This window comes from Pseudoliparis swirei, chromosome 3 (genome assembly GCF_029220125.1).
Source record: "Pseudoliparis swirei isolate HS2019 ecotype Mariana Trench chromosome 3, NWPU_hadal_v1, whole genome shotgun sequence".
NCBI classification, from domain to species: domain Eukaryota; kingdom Metazoa; phylum Chordata; class Actinopteri; order Perciformes; family Liparidae; genus Pseudoliparis; species Pseudoliparis swirei.
In genome coordinates, this window is record NC_079390.1 from 8,175,555 (window position 1) to 8,195,691 (window position 20,137).

General features: G+C 45.9%; 1 pseudogene; it reads left to right on the plus strand.

Moving 5' to 3' along the window:
- The first annotated feature begins 680 nt into the window (after positions 1–680).
- LOC130210623 (kelch-like protein 10) lies at positions 681–18,302 on the plus strand (annotated as a pseudogene).
- Positions 18,303–20,137: the final 1,835 nt, after the last annotated feature.

Here is a 20,137-nt window from a genome sequence, read left to right on the forward strand (position 1 = left end):
ATACACACAGCTTAATAATTTAATACTGGTGTCGGATCGGCCGATACTAAAAGGCCAAGTATCGTATCAGGACTGAAAAGTAGTGTGCCTAATATTAGCCTACAATTGTTACCAACTCCTTGGTGACCTCAAATGTATCTTTTCTCATCTTATTGCACTGGAAAAGTTTCTGTTATTATCGCAAATTTTTAAACGAGGCGACTATGGGTGAGTGGGTAGCAGGTCCATCTTTCAATCAGAGGGTTGGAGGTTCAATCCCCGCCCTAGTCGATGTGTCCTTGAGCAAGACACTTAACCCTGAGTTGCTCCATGTAGCTGTGTCTACGGTGAATGAATGTAACAGTATTGTAAGTCGCTTTGGATAAAAGCGTCAGCCAAATAACATGTAATGTAATGTAAAACGAACAGCAAAAAAGTGAACCGCAGCTCAGGTTAAACGTACCCAGTGTAAACATTGTTCGGCTCATGTAAGCTATGATATTAGATAGTAGTTGAGAGGAAGTCTTGTGTCCTCTCAGTTTACTATAGCATATATCTGTTGATTTAATCATTACATTGTGTGTGTGTGTGTGTGTGTGCGTGCGTTGTGCGTGTGCGTTGTGCGTGCGTGTGTACATGCACACCTGTGTAAGTCCCCTCCCAGAGTATTAGAACTAATCAGCTTGACTGCAGCACAGATCTCCACTTTAGGCCTATCGGGATTTGCTCATCTCAAATGACAGAAGCGATGCGTTAGCTGTAGCTCAGTAGGAACCTCCAGGAGCTCTCATAGAAAACCTTCAGTTCGGTCATGCTGGGACCAGAACAGGGCCCTGCAGTGCAGGTGGAGCACCCCCGTACGAGGTGTTGGGTGTGTGTGCTAAGCTGCCTTCTGCTCGTTGGCAGTTTGTACGTCTGGAGAAGCAGCTTACACAGGTACACAACTCGCCAGCAGACCTGTGACGGTGCTGTCAGACTGGAATGTTAAACTGTTTCTATGATATGATATGATCTTGCTTTATTTGTCCCACAGCGGGGGAAATTTCAAAAATGTGTGTATGTGTCTATGTGTGTGTGTAGGGACCATCCCAGTTTGATGAAGCGTCGCGTTGCCAGTGTGTTGCTGGTCTCTGCGCTGTCCCCTGCAGTGGTGAAGGCATGGATGCACTGGGCGGAGGTCAAGGTGAGAACAACCAAACACACCAGTCTCTGCATTTCCCTTCTCTTCTATTCTCCAGTCTGTACTGGTTCACTGCGATAAACAGTGTCCAAATAAACCACTAAGAATTAAACTCCTCCAAATTAAACACTAATAATCTGATCCGGCTGTTTGCCGCAAATTCGAGGCCTTTATACTTGAATATTTCCATTTCATTCTACGAAGTACTATAATCCGCTATAAATTGCTACTTTTACATGAGTGAAGAATATGTATCTGACCACTGATCTATAAATAAAAACTACACAAAACATATGCACCTTGTGTTGATTATTTAAATAAAGTCAATTTAGCAGAGCAACATTTCAAGCTCTGACCCCTTTGTCCAGCGAACATTACAGAGCGCAGCAGGTGATATGCACTCAATTCAAACTACATCCTCCAAAATGAAACAGTTAATCAATACCTCTTTAAAACAGTTATGGCCTTTATGAAGGAAGCATTTGTTGCGAGACCGCAGCATTAGACTACATTAGTCTTATCTAGGTGTCCCTAATAAAGTGACAACTGAATGTGTCTGCGCTTATTGTCTGTGTTCGATTTATACCAAAACAATACAGCACAAGCACAGGAGAGCGTACGCCAGGCAGGAGGTCAAAGGTCAGTAACAGTCAAGCTGCTAGGGATTCAGGTCTTTCACAGATAACCTTTACAGGCGGTTACTGAGCCCTGCGTGTCACTGACCTGGGGGCATATTAACTACATAAGGTATTTTGTGAGGTTAAGCCCAGGGTCACACTGGCTTAACTTCATAATCACTTGAGGGGAACAAATTATGTTTCTAAAGCCACATTCTGCTCCTCCAGATCGATGCGTCTGTGTGGGAGGTCTGCTTCCTGCCGCCGTGCTGCCACTACTACTAACTACGGCATGTCCGAGGCTCACAACCCAGATTAAACCTCGACAGAAGAAATGTGTCTGTCTTTCTCTTTCTAATATTTTTTGTTTTAGATGTCGAAGAATTCAACGAGATGCAACTTGAGCACCTGCCTGTCACAGTTGATTTCATAAAGGTAGCACAGGCCTTGGCTATTGAGAAGTCAAAGACCATAGCCAGATTTACCAATAAAAAACATTCACTTTTTGAAAAATTGCTTCAGTCAATACAAAAATCTCTTACCTTGTGGATCCTGTTTGCCTCTTCGAAAGTTTTATCGATGATGCACTAAAGCAGTTTTGACGTTTTAGAGATTAAATCTCCATTCCCAATACAATACAACGTGGAAACTGTTTGTCAGTCTCAGGAGCCAGAAGAGTCTGTGCTGGGGGGGGGGGGGTCCTTCCCTGATGGTGCTGTGTGCTCTCCTGATGACCCTGGTGGAGTAACGTCCTGAAGGGAGGGGAAGGCTGCTCCTGAGATGAGCTGTGCACTTCTTATCACACGCTGGAGAGCCTTTCTTTGCTTGGCAGTGCAGTTTTGTTTAAACCGCATGTCTAAAGAAATGTGCCTTGTAGTTTCCATATCCTCTTCTTTAACCTTTTTATATACTTCCACTGGATGAAATAAACTGATTTTGTTTTAAACATCAGGTATTTTATCTCGGCCCCCTGGTTCATTCTGCGATGGACAACCCCGCAGGCTTCACCGGGGAAGTGCAGTCTGCGCCCGATGAGTTATATGTTACGTCCCGGTTGGGGAGTTTTACATGTGTGCCTGCACGTATTTGATGTATAATTCAAAAACTTTATTTTCACAGATGTCGTGGATGATGTGTGTGGGAGATGCAGTGTGGCTCAGGAACCAGGTGGTGGCACCAGTGACGGAGGAGCTGGTGTTCAGAGGGGCCATGCTGCCCGTGCTGGTTCCCTGCACAGGACCCACGGCTGCCATCTTCATGGCCCCGCTGTGCTTCGGTGTTGGTATGGCAACCAGACGTTCAGGCTGTCGACAAGTCATATCACATGTTAGCAAGGGCTTTATTATGTATTGAATGTGTACATAAATGCCTCAATTAATATCTACTCTACTCATCATTCTAGCCCATTTACACCCTATCATGGAGCAACGGCGACTCCACCAGGACAGTTTGAATGTCCTCCTCGTGGTGTCAGGTGGGTGGGATAATGAAACTCTTCTCAAAGAGAATTAATCCAAATTAAGTCAGTTTTCTGTCACATTATTGGTGTAATTGTGGGTGATTTGATAGACGAGTAATGCATCATATTGTAAAACACCGATTCGTACATGAATGAATTAACTTTACATACGACACGTTTGTTGTAGGGATCCAGTTCTTGTACACGACTGTGTTCGGTGCCTTCACTTCATTTCTATTCATGAGAACCGGTGAGAGATGAACAGCGCGTTAACCACTTGCTCACGCACAGTGCACACCTCATGACAGTGAATCTGTAATCTATTTCCCAAGGTCATGTTGTGGGTCCAGTTTTGTGCCATTCGTTCTGTAACAGTCGAGGGCTGCCCGACATCCGCTCCGCCCTGCGACACCCTCGGCGATCTGCTCTTCTTCTCTGGTACCTGACGGGGCTGCTGGTGTTTCTGGCGCTCCTCTTCACGCTGACAGAGCCCGTCTTCTTTGGGGCCATTCCTGTCTGCAGCCTGGCTGCCCCTGCAGCGTCTGCATGCTAGGTTACATTAAATTAAATATACTCCCGCTCAGGCACGTGCACAGACATTTTGGGGGGCAGGTGCTCAAACCTAAAAAAAAGGGCACCCATTGCCAAAAAAAAATTCTGACAAAGTTGAAGCATAACACCAATGATGCTGTCCTCGACCTGCGTTTCCTCTGGGCAGGATTAGACCGCTAACTTACATTTTCTTTATGAATAAAGATGAATTATTGTATAGCAACAGTACAAGCGTTCTGATTGGATAATGGGTCGTCATGCCAGCCACGTATTGCCCTCCTCGCCGGTCTGATACAGATCCGTATTGCCCTCTGACCTCATTTTCAAAATGAGCGATATTGATTGTCATCAACAGCCAAGAAGAAATTCAGAAGCAGCGAAAATGTGTTATTGAAAGTGATGAAGAGGAGAAACTATAGTTTGGATCACTTGTGTTGTTACTTTACTGTAAATTAAAACTATTTTAGCTGAGCTGTGTTGTTCGTTTTCTGTAAGATTGATCGTTGTAAGACTGGAACAGACAAAACAAAGAGATAACACATAAAACAATGATGCACAAGGATGGCATGACACCGAGAGCTAGCATAGTTTAGCTCCTATTTTCTGGCTGTGAATTCTCGTGACATTTATAAACATACTTTCAAATATGTCTAAACAGCATTTATACAACACAAAAAAGATTCTCTCTCTCTCACTCAAACATGACATCAGTAAACAGCTGCAAGGCTTTGAAATCATGGATTTCTGAGTTTTTGTTTGTTTATTTTTTTAGGAAACGTCGGCGGGGGCAGGGGGGCTCGTGAGCGCCGCGGAGCATGTCGGGGCGAAATTCTCAGAAGAGCTCAAATAAATGCCCCGTCGGATATCAAATCACATTTGGGGGGAGTTTATGACAGAGAGAGTAACTTTTATTCTTAAATATGGATGAATGAAAAAAAAGTGTCTCCAGCAAAAAGGGCACTTTTCTCATCCAGGGCAAAAGGGCTCTATCTGTGCACGTGCCTGCATATATATATATGTATATAATAATAAATGCATACATATACATGTATATATTTGCATACATATATACTGTATATGTATATATATATGCATACATATATACACATATATATATATATATATATATATATATATATATACACTCCTGGGAACTGATAGAACATAGTGTATTTTAACTTCTTATTTTTGTGATTTCCTACTTATTTAGAGTTAAATAAACATTTTACAATTGAAACATTATTTTGACTTTAAATTGTAGAGCTTGTGGACCACAGGACTGTTTTCGTGTGAGTGTTTAGTGTGTTTAGTAAAAAATAATCCAATAATACATTCAATTTAAAACCAAATGACTGATATGCTTACCTCCGATTATCAGCCATCCCGCCTGATGCTGTTGGAGTGTGTTGGTGACGCCCGCTGTGTGGGAGAAACTACCGCCGCTACTGCCACCAGGGTTAACAGTAAAACACTGGACTGTTTGAGAGGTCTCAATATCAAAAGAAGATGGAAACAAGTTCAGGACATCCAACCTCTTCTGGAAGCTCTGGCTAAAGAATACTTGCCTTTGCTAAAGGAAAGGTGGAGGATGGAAAGAAAGTCTTTCATGGAGACATTGGACTTGTTGTAAGTGCTCCAGCGTCACAAAGTTCCTGGTTACTAGGAAGATCTGCACATGTGCAAACTAAGTCTATCACGCCGGGCAGAGCAGTGAGCAAACGTCTTCTATAAGAAGCGGACACATACGCAACTTCCTATCCTTGGGTTTTGGGCTTGTGAGCATGTCGGCGATATTCTCACAAGAACTCAAATAAATTCCCCGTCAGATATCAAAACACATTTGGCGGGAATTGATGACAGAGAGAGTAACTTTTATTCTTAAATACTTATGAATGAAGAAACAATGTGTCTCCAGCAGAAAGGGCACTGTCCTCATCCAGGGGAAAAGGGGAGGAGCTTGAGCACCACTAGGGTCTACCTGTATGTATTGAATTGTTTTGCCCTCCTGACATTAACATTCGGGGGCCGGTTGGAGCCTAAAGGTAGTTCTGTTGTTTTCTGCTATCTTTGAGGGAAACACCGGGTGAACTGGGACATGAAGTTCCTACATTTGAACACAGGATGACGCGGTAACATTAAAAAGGCCTTCAGGTAATTTCTCTGATGAGAACAGGTGTGGATGGGAGGCCTACCGCTTTGGACCGTGGCCGTGTTGACGTGGTCGACAGGATCCTGTGTTGTGTGTGATGTTTTGCAATTGTATTCAACGCGTCCCAACATGTTCTCCCGTGCGCCCCCTGTGGCTTCAATATTTAAATGAGTAAAGTGTTCTCCAGTCTACCGGTTGAATTGGACGACGTCAGTTGGTCGTTGAGATATGAATCCATTCTAGAATTCTTGCTCCTTCACATTATCTCCATGGACTCAAAACACCTCTCGGGACCCAAGAGACCAGTCGACTTTCAAGAAACTCTCGTACTCCAGGAACTCGAGATGAGCGACCAGGTCAAATCTTCGCCCAGGCGCTCCGTGTTCAACGACCTCCGTCTGGAGGGACAGTTTCTTGACGCGGTCATCAACGTGGAGAACGTGGCGTTTGACGTCCACAGGGTCATCCTGTGTAAATGCAGCGAATACTTCATGTGAGTTGTATCTGAAGCTTGTGAACGTCTAATTAACAATAATTATTAACTTCCATGAAGTGTTGTATGCTACATTGATTGCAGAGTGCAGTTATTTATGATTATTGTTGTATTATTATTATTTGAATGCTACAGTGCTCACTCAGTTCCATAGCAACTAGATTTGCAGATCAACACAGTAGCATTGAGGATTTTGTGTGTTCAGAAAAGTGACCAGATTACTTAAATGCAACTTGAGATGCTCGACTCAACGCACAACGGAGAAGCTGCACAACACGGAGATGAATTGAGATCACAAAACAAAATTAAATACAAAATGTAACATGAAATATTTGAGACATTCTTACTGCGAGTTACACTCTGATGTCCGGTGGTGAGCGTGTTGTATAATTCCCTTTAATACTAAGCGTCGTGTGTCGATTTTATTGGAGGAAATTCATCTAGCTGTAGATGTTTTATATGACGGAGGTATGTGCTCCTGTACGCTGGGTTGTGTTGACTTGAGTCTTAGTGACCCTGTGATTTTGTTTTTCGTTTTTTTATATTGTCTGTCACTGTTTTATGTTGTATTGTATGGAACTTTGTGTGACGTGCTGCTGCTGCTGTCTTGGCCAGGACACTCTTGTAAAGGAGATTTTTAATCTCAATGAGGCATTTCCTGGTTAAATACATTTAACCCTTGTGTTGCCTTAGGGTCATTTGCCCCAAATCAATATTACACCCTCCCCCCGCCTTAGGATTAATTTGACCCCATTCAATGTTTAATGTCGGTGTTCTTTCGGTAGTCAACAAACAAACATAAAGTGCCTCACACTTAAACTTGGAAAACAATATTAATTCTAATAATTTTCTGGAGGTTTTAATTGCTGGCGTCAAATTGAACCCAAAGGGTAAAATATGTTAGTAAATATAAAGGTAACAGGAGGGTGAAACATTGAATCGGGTCAAAATGACCCAAAGGCGGGGAGGATGTAATATTGATTCGGGTCAAAATGACCTAAGGCAACACAAGGGTTAAAATAAAATAAAATAAAAATTCAAAGATCTGAAGTCTGTTTCCAACTCTTTGCTTCTATGTTTCACCCTCAGTGCTCTCTTGGACGCTGGTGCCCAGCAGACAAGAAGGTCTTCGTCATACCGAGTGTCTCCCGGCGCCATGCGGCTCATCATTGAGTTTGCGTACACGGCTCCGTTTCAGTGACTGAAGGAAGCGTGCAGGAGCTGCTGCTGGCGGCCGACCAGCTCAACGTGATGGCGTCGTGCAGACTTGCTGCGACTTCCTCGGGAGCGGCTCAGCGCGGACAACTGCGTCGGCATCTTTGAGTTCACCGACATCGTCTTCTGCCCGAACTGCAGCGCGGGGCCTACCGCTTCTGTGGAGCACTTCGAGGAGGTGGCGGCCACGAAGAGTTCCTGCAGCTGTCCCTGCAGCGACTCATCGACCTCCTCGAAAGAGCGACCTCAACGTGAGGAGCGAGGCGTCGCCGAGGCCGTCCTTCGCTGGATCGACCACACGCCCGAAACACGGAAAGCACACGTGGCGGTGCTCTTTTCAAAGGTACGATAACCTTCGGTCACTTCGTTTGGACTTGCACCTTCAGCATTTGGCTGATGGTGTTGACCAGATTCAATTCAACACTCCTGTCCCTTTCTCTCTGCGTAGGTGCGACTGGCCTTGACGAGTTTGAACTACATGCGGCTCAAGGTTCTGTCCAATGAGCTGGTGAGCACCAGCACTGAGTGCCTGTCAATGGCCCAGGGTGTCCTCGAGGCCATCGGTCACATCCGGACCAGCAGGCCTTCTGTCGCTCAGCTCAGCAACCCTCTCCGCCCTCGCCTCCCGAGCGCCGTCCTGTTGGCCGCCGGAGGCTGGAGCGGCAATCAACCAACGGCATCGGGCGTCACGACTTCGCGCCGACCACTGGATGAACATGACAGACAATTGCGGCGTCGCGCCTACCGCACCGCCCGTCCTCATGAGCCTCTACTGCATCGGCGGCTTCGACCGGGCGGAGCATTTCAACAGCGTCGCAGGTTCGACCTGAGGACGCGTCTGGCACGAGCCGCCTCCATGTGCCACCGCCCGCTGCTACGTGAGCGTCACCGCTGGACGGATTCATCTACGCCATGGGAGGCTTCGGCGGGAACCGCGGCTCTGCACCGCCGGCGCTGGGCCCGAGGCCAACCAGTGGAGTCTCATCGCGCCGATGCACGGCGCGGGCGGCGCCAGCAGCACGACGCTGCACAACAAGGTGGTGGGGGAAAGTGTCTGGGAGTTATTTAAGGGCAACAGAGTAAATGTGTACCTGTTGGTTACCTTGTTTCCATGGGACCTGATGCAGTTGTCTTGAGGTGCATTGAGTAATTGGCCAGAGGGAAGTGTGTCAGACTGAAGGTCTTCAGAGACCGATGGGCTCTCTAGAGAATCTGTGAAGTTGTGTGCATGGAAGTGAAAAGAGGTGCATGTGTGAGTTAGTTTGTGTGTCACTATTGCACACTGTGGTTAATTTGTATGTGGATGGTCAAGTATAAAGAAAACATGTCAACACTTATGATCTGGATGGCACTGACATAAACAAGAATCCCCTTTCTTTTTTAGACAGTTTGTTTATAGCTTGTCTCAGGTTTGTAATCATGATTTCAAGAAACTTTAGTAAGATGATGCAACGTATTAGATATTAGAGACCAACACCAATAGTTGAACGATGGGAATCATCCTGCTAGAGTAGAAAGATCTCGGAATAATTTATAAGGAGTTGAAGCCAGAAGAAGTGATTCTTTACTGAACCCCTCCTGTTCTCCCCAGCTTTACATCTGCGGAGGCTTCAATGGGACGGAGTGCCTGCAGACGGCTGAGTGCTACCTCCCGGGGGCCGACCAGTGGACGATGATCGCCCTCATGAGCAGCCCGGCCAGCACCTGGCACCGCTGCATATGCAGGTCTCGTGTATGTAAGTTCACATGAAACTCGTGTGACGTTCAGTCAACAGATGAATCAGAAGGAGTTGAGTGTGAGTTTCTGTTCTTTCACCATATATGTCACTTGCTGCCCCAAAGGTTGGCGGCTTTGATGGCAACAACCGTCTGAACACTGCCGAGGCGTACGACCCCGTGAACAACAGATGGCAGGAAGTGACGCCCATGGTGACGCCCCGCAGCAACTTTGGCATCGAAGTGCTGGACGATCGTCTCTTTGTTGTCGGGGGCTACAACGGCATCACCACCTGCTACAACGTGGAGAGCTACGACGAGCTGACCGCTGAGTGGACGGAGGCTTGTGACATGGACATTTTCCGCAGTGCCCTGAGCTGCTGCGTGGTGTCGGGCTCCCCAACATGGCCGACTCGCTGTTCCCGGGACGTCCTGCCGCTGTTACACGAGGATGCAGAGTCGGACGAACACTCCTGAACGGCACATCATCCACACGGTTTTAGGACCTAAAACTACAAAGAGAAATAAAATGTCTTTGTGCGTTAATCTGCTGTCACTCCAGATAACCCGGCTGCTAGCTGCCGGCAAATACAAAGAATACACACATCCAGAGGTGTTGGCTCATTTCAGACCTCTAACCCCCCTTCCTCTCTAAGGTCCTTGAGGAAGTGGTCTCACACCAGTTGTGTGACTTTCTACATCATATTAGTTCATTTGAGGAGTTTCAGTCAGGATTTAGAAAACTGCAACTCTTTATTATCAGGCTGCTCTAATAAGTAGAGACAGAAGGTCGTCGTTTCTCAATCTGCATACTTGTGCGTACTTTTCTCTACTTGTGTCCTCGTGGACTTGTGAAACGTCATCAGTCTCAGCCCGAGTCCATGTTCCAATTCAAAGTTCGCTTCTCGCAAAGCACGGTCAAAATGCCCGGATGTGACTTGATCCTCCCACTTTCCGGAGGATGCATCAGAGGAGACTTGATGACTTTTTATAAATACTACTGTTGAGTCACGGAATGTAATTTTAGGATGTTTTCAGGCGAGAAGTTAGTAGTTTAAATCAAATCTGTGGTCGGTTTGTTATGATTCAGCCCAATAAAGATCTGCGCCGTAGATTTGAGGCTCTGCAGCCCGCGGTCAGCGCTGTGTGGCCGCCGACAGCAGCCTGATCTCGGCAGGACTTTTTTAAATGCTCCGCTGGCTCTGACGTCTCCGGAGCGGTTAAACATGAGATATAATTTGGTCTGGAGGATCTAACGAGCACAAATAGTTTATTATTTATTCACAGATAACGTTACATCAGTTTGACTGAGGGTTAAGATTCATAACTTAATATTTTAATTAAACTTTAACGTTGAACTATAGTGCTGTCAATTTCTTTTAGACCGAATTGTTTGCAATTACATGTGTAATATAACTATATATACATACAAATATATATATATATACATACAAATATATATATATATATATATATATATATATATATATATATATAGATATATATGCAGGCACGTGCACAGACATTTTGGGGGGCAGGTGCTCAAACCCAAAAAAAGGGCACCCAATGCCAAAAAAAAATTCTGACAGTTGAAGCATAAGCAGCAATACACTGATGATGCTGTCCTCAACCTGCGTTTCCTCTGGGCAGCATCAGACCACTAGCTTACATTTGATTATATACATGAATTATTATATAGCAACAACAGTACAAGCATTCTGATTGGCTAATGGGCGTCATGCCAGCCACGTATTGCCCTCCTCGCTGGTCTGATACGGATCCGTATTGCCCTCTTCGTCATTTCAAAATGAGCGATATTGATAAACATCAACAGCCAAGAGCAGTGGTCCTCAAACTAAGGCCCAGCGCGAATCACGCCTCCACATTTGGCCCGGCCCTCTGAACAAGAGAGGCCTTATGATTTTCAGTCTGGCCCGCAAATCCTAGACTAGCCCGTTAAATAGAACGAGAAAAGAAATTCTCTCTCTCTCTCTCTTTCTCTCTCTCTCTCTCTATTCTCTCTCTTCTCTCTTTCTTTCTCTTGATCTTTAAGACTCTCTCCTCTCAAAGATTCTCTAAAACAATCTCTCCCTCTCTTGAATAGCATCTCTCCTCTCTCATCTCTAGCTCTCTTCTCTTCTCTCTAAACATTCTCTAAATATCAGTAAACAGCTGCGAGGCTTTGAAATCATGGATTTCTGTTTTGTTTGATTATTTTTAGGAAACGTCGGACCAGTTGTGACGTCATGTTTTCAGCAGCGCTAATGTTGTGGTTGATTTATCACAAAACAACGTCAGGGGACAAACAGCGTCATGACCTGTTTGTCTGGTGCTGCGGGTCAGAGGAGAAGGAGGTGCACCAGTTTGGTGGCGCGAGGAAACCTGCGCGAGCCCTTAGGGCTCGATCACACCAGACGCGACTCTAAAAAACGCAGCCGCACCAAAAACGCCTTGTCAAAAACCTGGCCGAGTGTGACATTGATGAGCGCTTAAAGTTCAGAATATTTTAACTTTTAACCGCCCCTGAAAAACGCAAAAAAACAGCGCCGCGTGGCGTTTAAAAGGCGCGTCTGAAAGTCGCGCCGTACCATGATAGGAAATCAATGGTTTTGCGGGCTACGCGTTTTTGAGTGGCGCGTCTGATGTGATCGAGACCTTAAGTGGAGGAGGAGGAGGAGGAGGAGGGAGGAGCGCGGCGGGGGCAGGGGGGCTCGTGAGCGCCGCGGAGCATGTCGGGGCGAAATTCTCACAAGAACTCAAATAAATGCCCCGTCGGATATCAAATCACATTTGGGGGGAGTTTATGACAGAGAGAGTAACTTTTATTCTTAAATACTGATGAATGAAAAAAAAGTGTCTCCAGCAAAAAGGGCACTTTTCTCATCCAGGGCAAAGGGCTCTATCTGTGCACGTGCCTGCATATATATATGTATATAATAATAAATGCATACATATACATGTATATATTTGCATATATATATACTGTATATGTATATATATATATATATATGCATACATATATATATATATATATACATATATATATATACACTCCTGGGAACTGATAGAACATAGTGTATTTTAACTTCTTATTTTGTGATTTCCTACTTATTTAGAGTTAAATAAACATTTTACAATTGAAACATTATTTTGACTTTAAATTGTAGAGCTTGTGGACCACAGGACTGTTTTCGTGTGAGTGTTTAGTGTGTTTAGTAAAAAATAATCCAATAATACATTCAATTTAAAAACCAAATGACTGATATGCTTACCTCCGATTATCAGCCATCCCGCCTGATGCTGTTGGAGTGTGTTGGTGAGCATCGCTGTGTGGGAGAAACTACCCGCCGCTACTGCCACCAGGGTTAACAGTAAAAACACTGGACTGTTTGAGAGGTCTCAATATCAAAAGAAGATGGAAACAAGTTCAGGACATCTCCAACCTCTTCTGGAAGCTCTGGCTAAAAGAATACTTGCCTTTGCTAAAGGAGCGGTAAAGGTGGAGGATGGAAAGAAAGTCTCGTTCATGGAGACATTGGACTTGTTGTAAGTGCTCCAGCGTCACAAAGTTCCTGGTTACTAGGAAGAGTCCTCAAGACCTTTCTGGAAGGACTGGTGCGATCTGCACATGTGCAAACTAAGTCTATCACGCCGGGCAGAGCAGTGAGCAAACGTCTTCTATAAGAAGCGGACATATCGCAACTTCCTATCCTTGGGTTTTGGGCTTGTGAGCGCCAAGGAGCATGTCGGCGATATTCTCACAAGAACTCAAATAAATTCCCGTCAGATATCAAAACACATTTGGCGGAATTGATGACAGAGAGTAACTTTTATTCTTAAATACTTATGAATGAAGAAACAATGTGTCTCCAGCAGAAAGGGCACTGTCCTCATCCAGGGAAAAGGGAGGAGCTTGAGCACCACTAGGGTCTACCTGTATGTATTGAATTGTTTTGCCCTCCTGACATTAACATTCGGGGCGGTGTGTTGGAGCCTAAAGGTAGTTCTGTTGTTTTCTGCTATCTTTGAGGGAAACACCGGTGAACTGGGACATGAAGTTCCTACATTTGAACACAGGATGACGCGGTAACATTAAAAGGCCTTCAGGTAATTTCTCTGATGAGAACAGGTGTGGATGGGAGGCCTACCGCTTTGGACCGTGGCGTGTTGGCGTGGTCGACAGGATCCTGTGTTGTGTGTGATGTTTTGCAATTGTATTCAACGCGTCCCAACATGTTCTCCCGTCGCCCCTGTGGCTTCAATATTTAAATGAGTAAAGTGTTCTCCAGTCTACCGGTTGAATTGGACGACGTCAGTTGGTCGTTGAGATATGAATCCATTCTAGAATTCTTGCTCCTTCACATTATCTCCATGGACTCAAAACACCTCTCGGGACCCAAGAGACCAGTCGACTTTCAAGAAACTCTCGTACTCCAGGAACTCGAGATGAGCGACCAGGTCAAATCTTCGCCCAGGCGCTCCGTGTTCAACGACCTCCGTCTGGAGGGACAGTTTTGCGACGCGGTCATCAACGTGGAGAACGTGGCGTTTGACGTCCACAGGGTCATCCTGTGTAAATGCAGCGAATACTTCATGTGAGTTGTATCTGAAGCTTGTGAACGTCTAATTAACAATAATTATTAACTTCCATGAAGTGTTGTATGCTACATTGATTGCAGAGTGCAGTTATTTATGATTATTGTTGTATTATTATTATTTGAATGCTACAGTGCTCACTCAGTTCCATAGCAACTAGATTTGCAGATCAACACAGTAGCATTGAGGATTTTGTGTGTTCAGAAAAGTGACCAGATTACTTAAATGCAACTTGAGATGCTCGACTCAACGCACAACGGAGAAGCTGCACAACACGGAGATGAATTGAGATCACAAAACAAAATTAAATACAAAATGTAACATGAAATATTTGAGACATTCTTACTGCGAGTTACACTCTGATGTCCGGTGGTGAACGTGTTGTATAATTCCCCTTTAATACTAAACGGGGTCGTGTGTCGATTTTATTGGAGGGAAATTCATCTAGCTGTAGATGTTTTATATGACGGAGGTATGTGCTCCTGTGTACGCTGGGTTGTGTTGACTTGAGTCTTAGTGACCCTGTGATTTTGTTTTTCGTTTTTTTTTATATTGTCTGTCACTGTTTTATGTTGTATTGTATGGAACTTTGTGTGACGTGCTGCTGCTGCTGTCTTGGCCAGGACACTCTTGTAAAGGAGATTTTTAATCTCAATGAGGCATTTCCTGGTTAAATACATTTAACCCTTGTGTTGCCTTAGGGTCATTTTGCCCCAAATCAATATTACACCCTCCCCCCGCCTTAGGATTAATTTGACCCCATTCAATGTTTAATGTCGGTGTTCTTTCGGTAGTCAACAAACAAACATAAAGTGCCTCACACTTAAACTTGGAAAACAATATTAATTCTAATAATTTTCTGGAGGTTTTAATTGCTGGCGTCAAATTGAACCCAAAGGGTAAAATATGTTAGTAAATATAAAGGTAACAGGAGGGTGAAACATTGAATCGGGTCAAAATGACCCAAAGGCGGGGGAGGATGTAATATTGATTCGGGTCAAAATGACCCTAAGGCAACACAAGGGTTAAAATAAAATAAAATAAAAAATTCAAAGATCTGAAGTCTGTTTCCAACTCTTTGCTTCTATGTTTCACCCTCAGTGCTCTCTTCGGACGCTGGTGCCCAGCAGACAAGAAGGTCTTCGTCATACCGGGAGTGTCTCCCGACGCCATGCGGCTCATCATTGAGTTTGCGTACACCGGCTCCGTTTCAGTGACTGAAGGAAACGTGCAGGAGCTGCTGCTGGCGGCCGACCAGCTCAACGTGATGGCCGTCGTGCAGACTTGCTGCGACTTCCTCGGGGAGCGGCTCAGCGCGGACAACTGCGTCGGCATCTTTGAGTTCACCGACATCGTCTTCTGCCCCGAACTGCAGCGCAGGGCCTACCGCTACGCGGTGGAGCACTTCGAGGAGGTGGCCGGCCACGAAGAGTTCCTGCAGCTGTCCCTGCAGCGACTCATCGACCTCCTCGAAAGAGACGACCTCAACGTGAGGAACGAGAGCGTCGCCTTCGAGGCCGTCCTTCGCTGGATCGACCACGCGCCCGAAACACGGAAAGCACACGTGGCGGTGCTCTTTTCAAAGGTATGATAACCTTCGGTCACTTCGTTTGGACTTGCACCTTCAGCATTTGGCTGATGGTGTTGACCAGATTCAATTCAACACTCCTGTCCCTTTCTCTCTGCGTAGGTGCGACTGGCCTTGACGAGTTTGAACTACATGCGGCTCAAGGTTCTGTCCAATGAGCTGGTGAGCACCAGCACGGAGTGCCTGTCAATGGCCCAGGGTGTCCTCGAGGCCATCGGTCACATCCGGACCAGCAGGCCTTCTGTCGCTCAGCTCAGCAACCCTCTCTCCCGCCCTCGCCTCCCGAACGCCGTCCTGTTGGCCATCGGAGGCTGGAGCGGCGGCAATCCAACCAACGGCATCGAGGCGTCGACTTCGCGCCGACCACTGGATGAACATGACAGACAATTGCGGCGTCCCGCGCCTACCACGGCACCGCCGTCCTCAACGGGAGCCTCTACTGCATCTGCGGCTTCGACCCGGCGGAGCATTTCAACAGCGTCCGCAGGTTCGACCTGAGGCCGCGCGTCTGGCACGAGGCCGCCTCCATGTGCCACCGCCGCTGCTACGTGAGCGTCACCGCGCTGGACGGATTCATCTACGCCATGGGAGGCTTCGACGGGAACTCGCGGCTCTGCACCGCCGAGCGCTACAGGCCCGAGGCCAACCAGTGGAGTCTCATCGCGCCGATGCACGAGCGCCGGAGCGACGCCAGCAGCACGACGCTGCACAACAAGGTGGTGGGGGAAAGTGTCTGGGAGTTATTTAAGGGCAACAGAGTAAATGTGTACCTGTTGGTTACCTTGTTTCCATGGGACCTGATGCAGTTGTCTTGAGGTGCATTGAGTAATTGGCCAGAGGGAAGTGTGTCAGACTGAAGGTCTTCAGAGACCTATCGGCTCTCTAGAGAATCTGTGATGTTGTGTGCATGGAAGTGAAAAGAGGTGCATGTGTGAGTTAGTGTGTGTGTGTCACTATTGCACACTGTGGTTAATTTGTATGTGGATGGTCAAGTAGAAAGAAAACATGTCAACACTTATGATCTGGATGGCACTGACATAAACAAGAATCCGCTTTCTTTTTTAGACAGTTTGTTTATAGCTTGTCTCAGGTTTGTAATCATGATTTCAAGAAACTTTAGTAAGATGATGCAACATATTAGATATTAGAGACCAACACCAATAGTTGGACGATGGGAATCATCCTGCTAGAGTAGAAAGATCTCGGAATAATTTATAAGGAGTTGAAGCCAGAAGAAGTGATTCTTTACTGAACCCCTCCTGTTCTCCCCAGCTTTACATCTGCGGAGGCTTCAATGGGACGGAGTGCCTGCAGACGGCTGAGTGCTACCTCCCGGGGGCCGACCAGTGGACGATGATCGCCCTCATGAGCAGCCCGCGCAGCGGAACTGGCACCGCTGCATATGCAGGTCTCGTGTATGCAGTAAGTTCACATGAAACTCGTGTGACGTTCAGTCAACAGATGAATCAGAAGGAGTTGAGCGTGAGTTTCTGTTCTTTCACCATATATGTCACTTGCTGTCCCAAAGGTTGGCGGCTTTGATGGCAACAACCGTCTGAACACTGCCGAGGCGTACGACCCCGTGAACAACAGCTGGCAGGAAGTGACGCCCATGGTGACGCCCCGCAGCAACTTTGGCATCGAAGTGCTGGACGATCGTCTCTTTGTTGTCGGGGGCTACAATGGCATCACCACCTGCTACAACGTGGAGAGCTACGACGAGCTGACCGCTGAGTGGACGGAGGCTACTGACATGGACATTTTCCGCAGTGCCCTGAGCTGCTGCGTGGTGTCCGGGCTCCCCAACATGGCCGACTACGCTGTTCCCCGGGACGTCCTGCCGCTGTTACACGAGGATGCAGAGTCGGACGAACACTCCTGAACCGGCACATCATCCACACGGTTTTAGGACCTAAAACTACAAAAGAGAAATAAAATGTCTTTGTGCGTTAATCTGCTGTCACTCCAGATAACCCGGCTGCTAGCTGCCGGCAAATACAAAGAATACACACATCCAGAGGTGTTGGCTCATTTCAGACCTCTAACCCCCCTTCCTCTCTAAGGTCCTTGAGGAAGTGGTCTCACACCAGTTGTGTGACTTTCTACATCATATTAGTTCATTTGAGGAGTTTCAGTCAGGATTTAGAAAACTGCAACTCTTTATTATCAGGCTGCTCTAATAAGTAGAGACAGAAGGTCGTCGTTTCTCAATATGCGTACTTGTGCGTACTTTTCTCTACTTGTGTCCTCGTGGACTTGTGAAACGTCATCAGTCTCAGCCCGAGTCCATGTTCCAATTCAAAGTTCGCTTCTCGCAAAGCACGGTCAAAATGCCCGGATGTGACTTGATCCTCCCACTTTCCGGAGGATGCATCAGAGGAGACTTGATGACTTTTTATAAATACTACTGTTGAGTCACGGAATGTAATTTTAGGATGTTTTCAGGCGAGAAGTTAGTAGTTTAAAAATCAAATCTGTGGTCGGTTTGTTATGATTCAGCCCAATAAAGATCTGCGCCGTAGATTTGAGGCTCTGCCCCCCCGCGGTCAGCGCGCTGTGTGGCCGCCGACAGCAGCCTGATCTCGGCAGGACTTTTTTAAATGCTCCGCTGGCTCTGACGTCTCCGGAGCGGTTAAACATGAGATATAATTTGGTCTGGAGGATCTAACGAGCACAAAGAGTTTATTATGTATTCACAGATAACGTTACATCAGTTTGACTGAGGGTTAAGATTCATAACTTAATATTTTAATTAAACTTTAACGTTGAACTATAGTGCTGTCTTTTTCTTTTAGACCGAATTGTTTGCAATTACATGTGTAATATAACTATATATACATACAAATATATATATATACACATACAAATATATATATATATATATATATATATATATATATATATATATATATATATGCAGGCACGTGCAAAGACATTTTGGGGGGCAGGTGCTCAAACCAAAAAAAAGGGCACCCAATGCCAAAAAAAAATTCTGACAGAGTTGAAGCATAAGCAGCATTACACTGATGATGCTGTCCTCAACCTGCGTTTCCTCTGGCAGCATCAGACCACTAGCTTACATTTTCTTTATGAATAAAGATGAATTATTATATAGCAACAACAGTACAAGCATTCTGATTGGCTAATGGGCGTCATGCCAGCCACGTATTGCCCTCCTCGCTGGTCTGATACAGATCCGTATTGCCCTCTTACGTCATTTTCAAAATGAGCGATATTGATAGACATCAACAGCCAAGAGCAGTGGTCCTCAAACTAAGGCCCGCGGGCCAGATACGGCCCGCCTCCACATTTGGCCCGGCCCTCTGAACAAGAGAGGCCGTATGATTTTTTTTCAGTCTGGCCACGCAAATCCTAGACTAGCCCGTTAAATAGAACGGAATAAGAATTATCTCTCTCTCTCTCTCTCTCTCTCTCTCTCTCTTCTCTCTCTCTCTCTCTCTCTCTTTCTCTCTCTCTCTCTCTCTCTCTCTCCCTCTCTCTCTCTTTTCTCTTGAATTCTCTCTCTCCCTCTCTCTCTCTCTCTCTCTCTCTCTCCCTCTCTCTATTCTCTAAACATAACTAACGTCAGTAAACAGCTGGACGAGGCTTTGAAATCACGGAGTTTTTGTTTGTTCATTTTTTTAGGAACCGTCGGACCAGTTGTGACGTCATGTTTTCAGCAGCGCTAATGTTGTGGTTGATTTATCACAAAACAACGTCAGGGGACAAACACCGTCATGACCTGTGTGTCTGGTGCTGCGGGTCAGAGGAGAAGGAGGTGCAGCCGTTCGGTGGCGCGAGGAGCACTGCGCGGAGGAGGAAGTGGAGGAGGAGGAGGGAGGGGGCTCGTGAGCGTCTCGGAGCGGGTCTAGGCGAAATTCTCACAAGAACTCAAATAAATGCCCCGTCGGATATTAAAACACATTTGGGGGGACTTGATGACAGAGAGAGAGTAACGTTTATTCTTAAATACGGATGAATAAAAAAAATGTGTCTCCAGCAAAAAGGGCACTTTACTCATCCAGGGCAAAGGGGCTGGTGCTTGAGCACCACTAAGGCTCTATCTGTGCACGTGCCTGCTCCCGCTCTTAAAACGTCTCCTTTTTATGACCATGGATTTATTGTTATGTTGGTTTTTCAAATTAAAAAAGTATTTCTATATAGTATGTGTGTGTATATGTGCGTGGGTGGATGTGTGCATAAGGAGAGAACGATCCCAGCAAGTCAGACACTTCCTGCACGGTTGGAAATATTTCCTACTGTATTGAAATACAACACCGAGAGAGAAAAAGGTCTGAGGCAGGGAAAAACAGATGAACTGTGAAAGTGAATGAATGAGGCGGGGAGGCAATGGAGTAGACAGCAGGAGAGAAAGACACTGATGAAGAGAGGCAGTGAGATAGAACACAGACACAGAGGCCAAGTAACACTCCCAAGGATCCAAAAGTGGAGATGAACATCAAAGTCACATTGTTAGGACAAATAAGGCTATGAAAGACAGGCTTGTGAGAACAAAACGGTTACAGGCAGACATCATGGGAGAGAAGAGAAAAATAAAGGGGAGCAGAAAAGGAAAGATGGAGGGGGAGGACG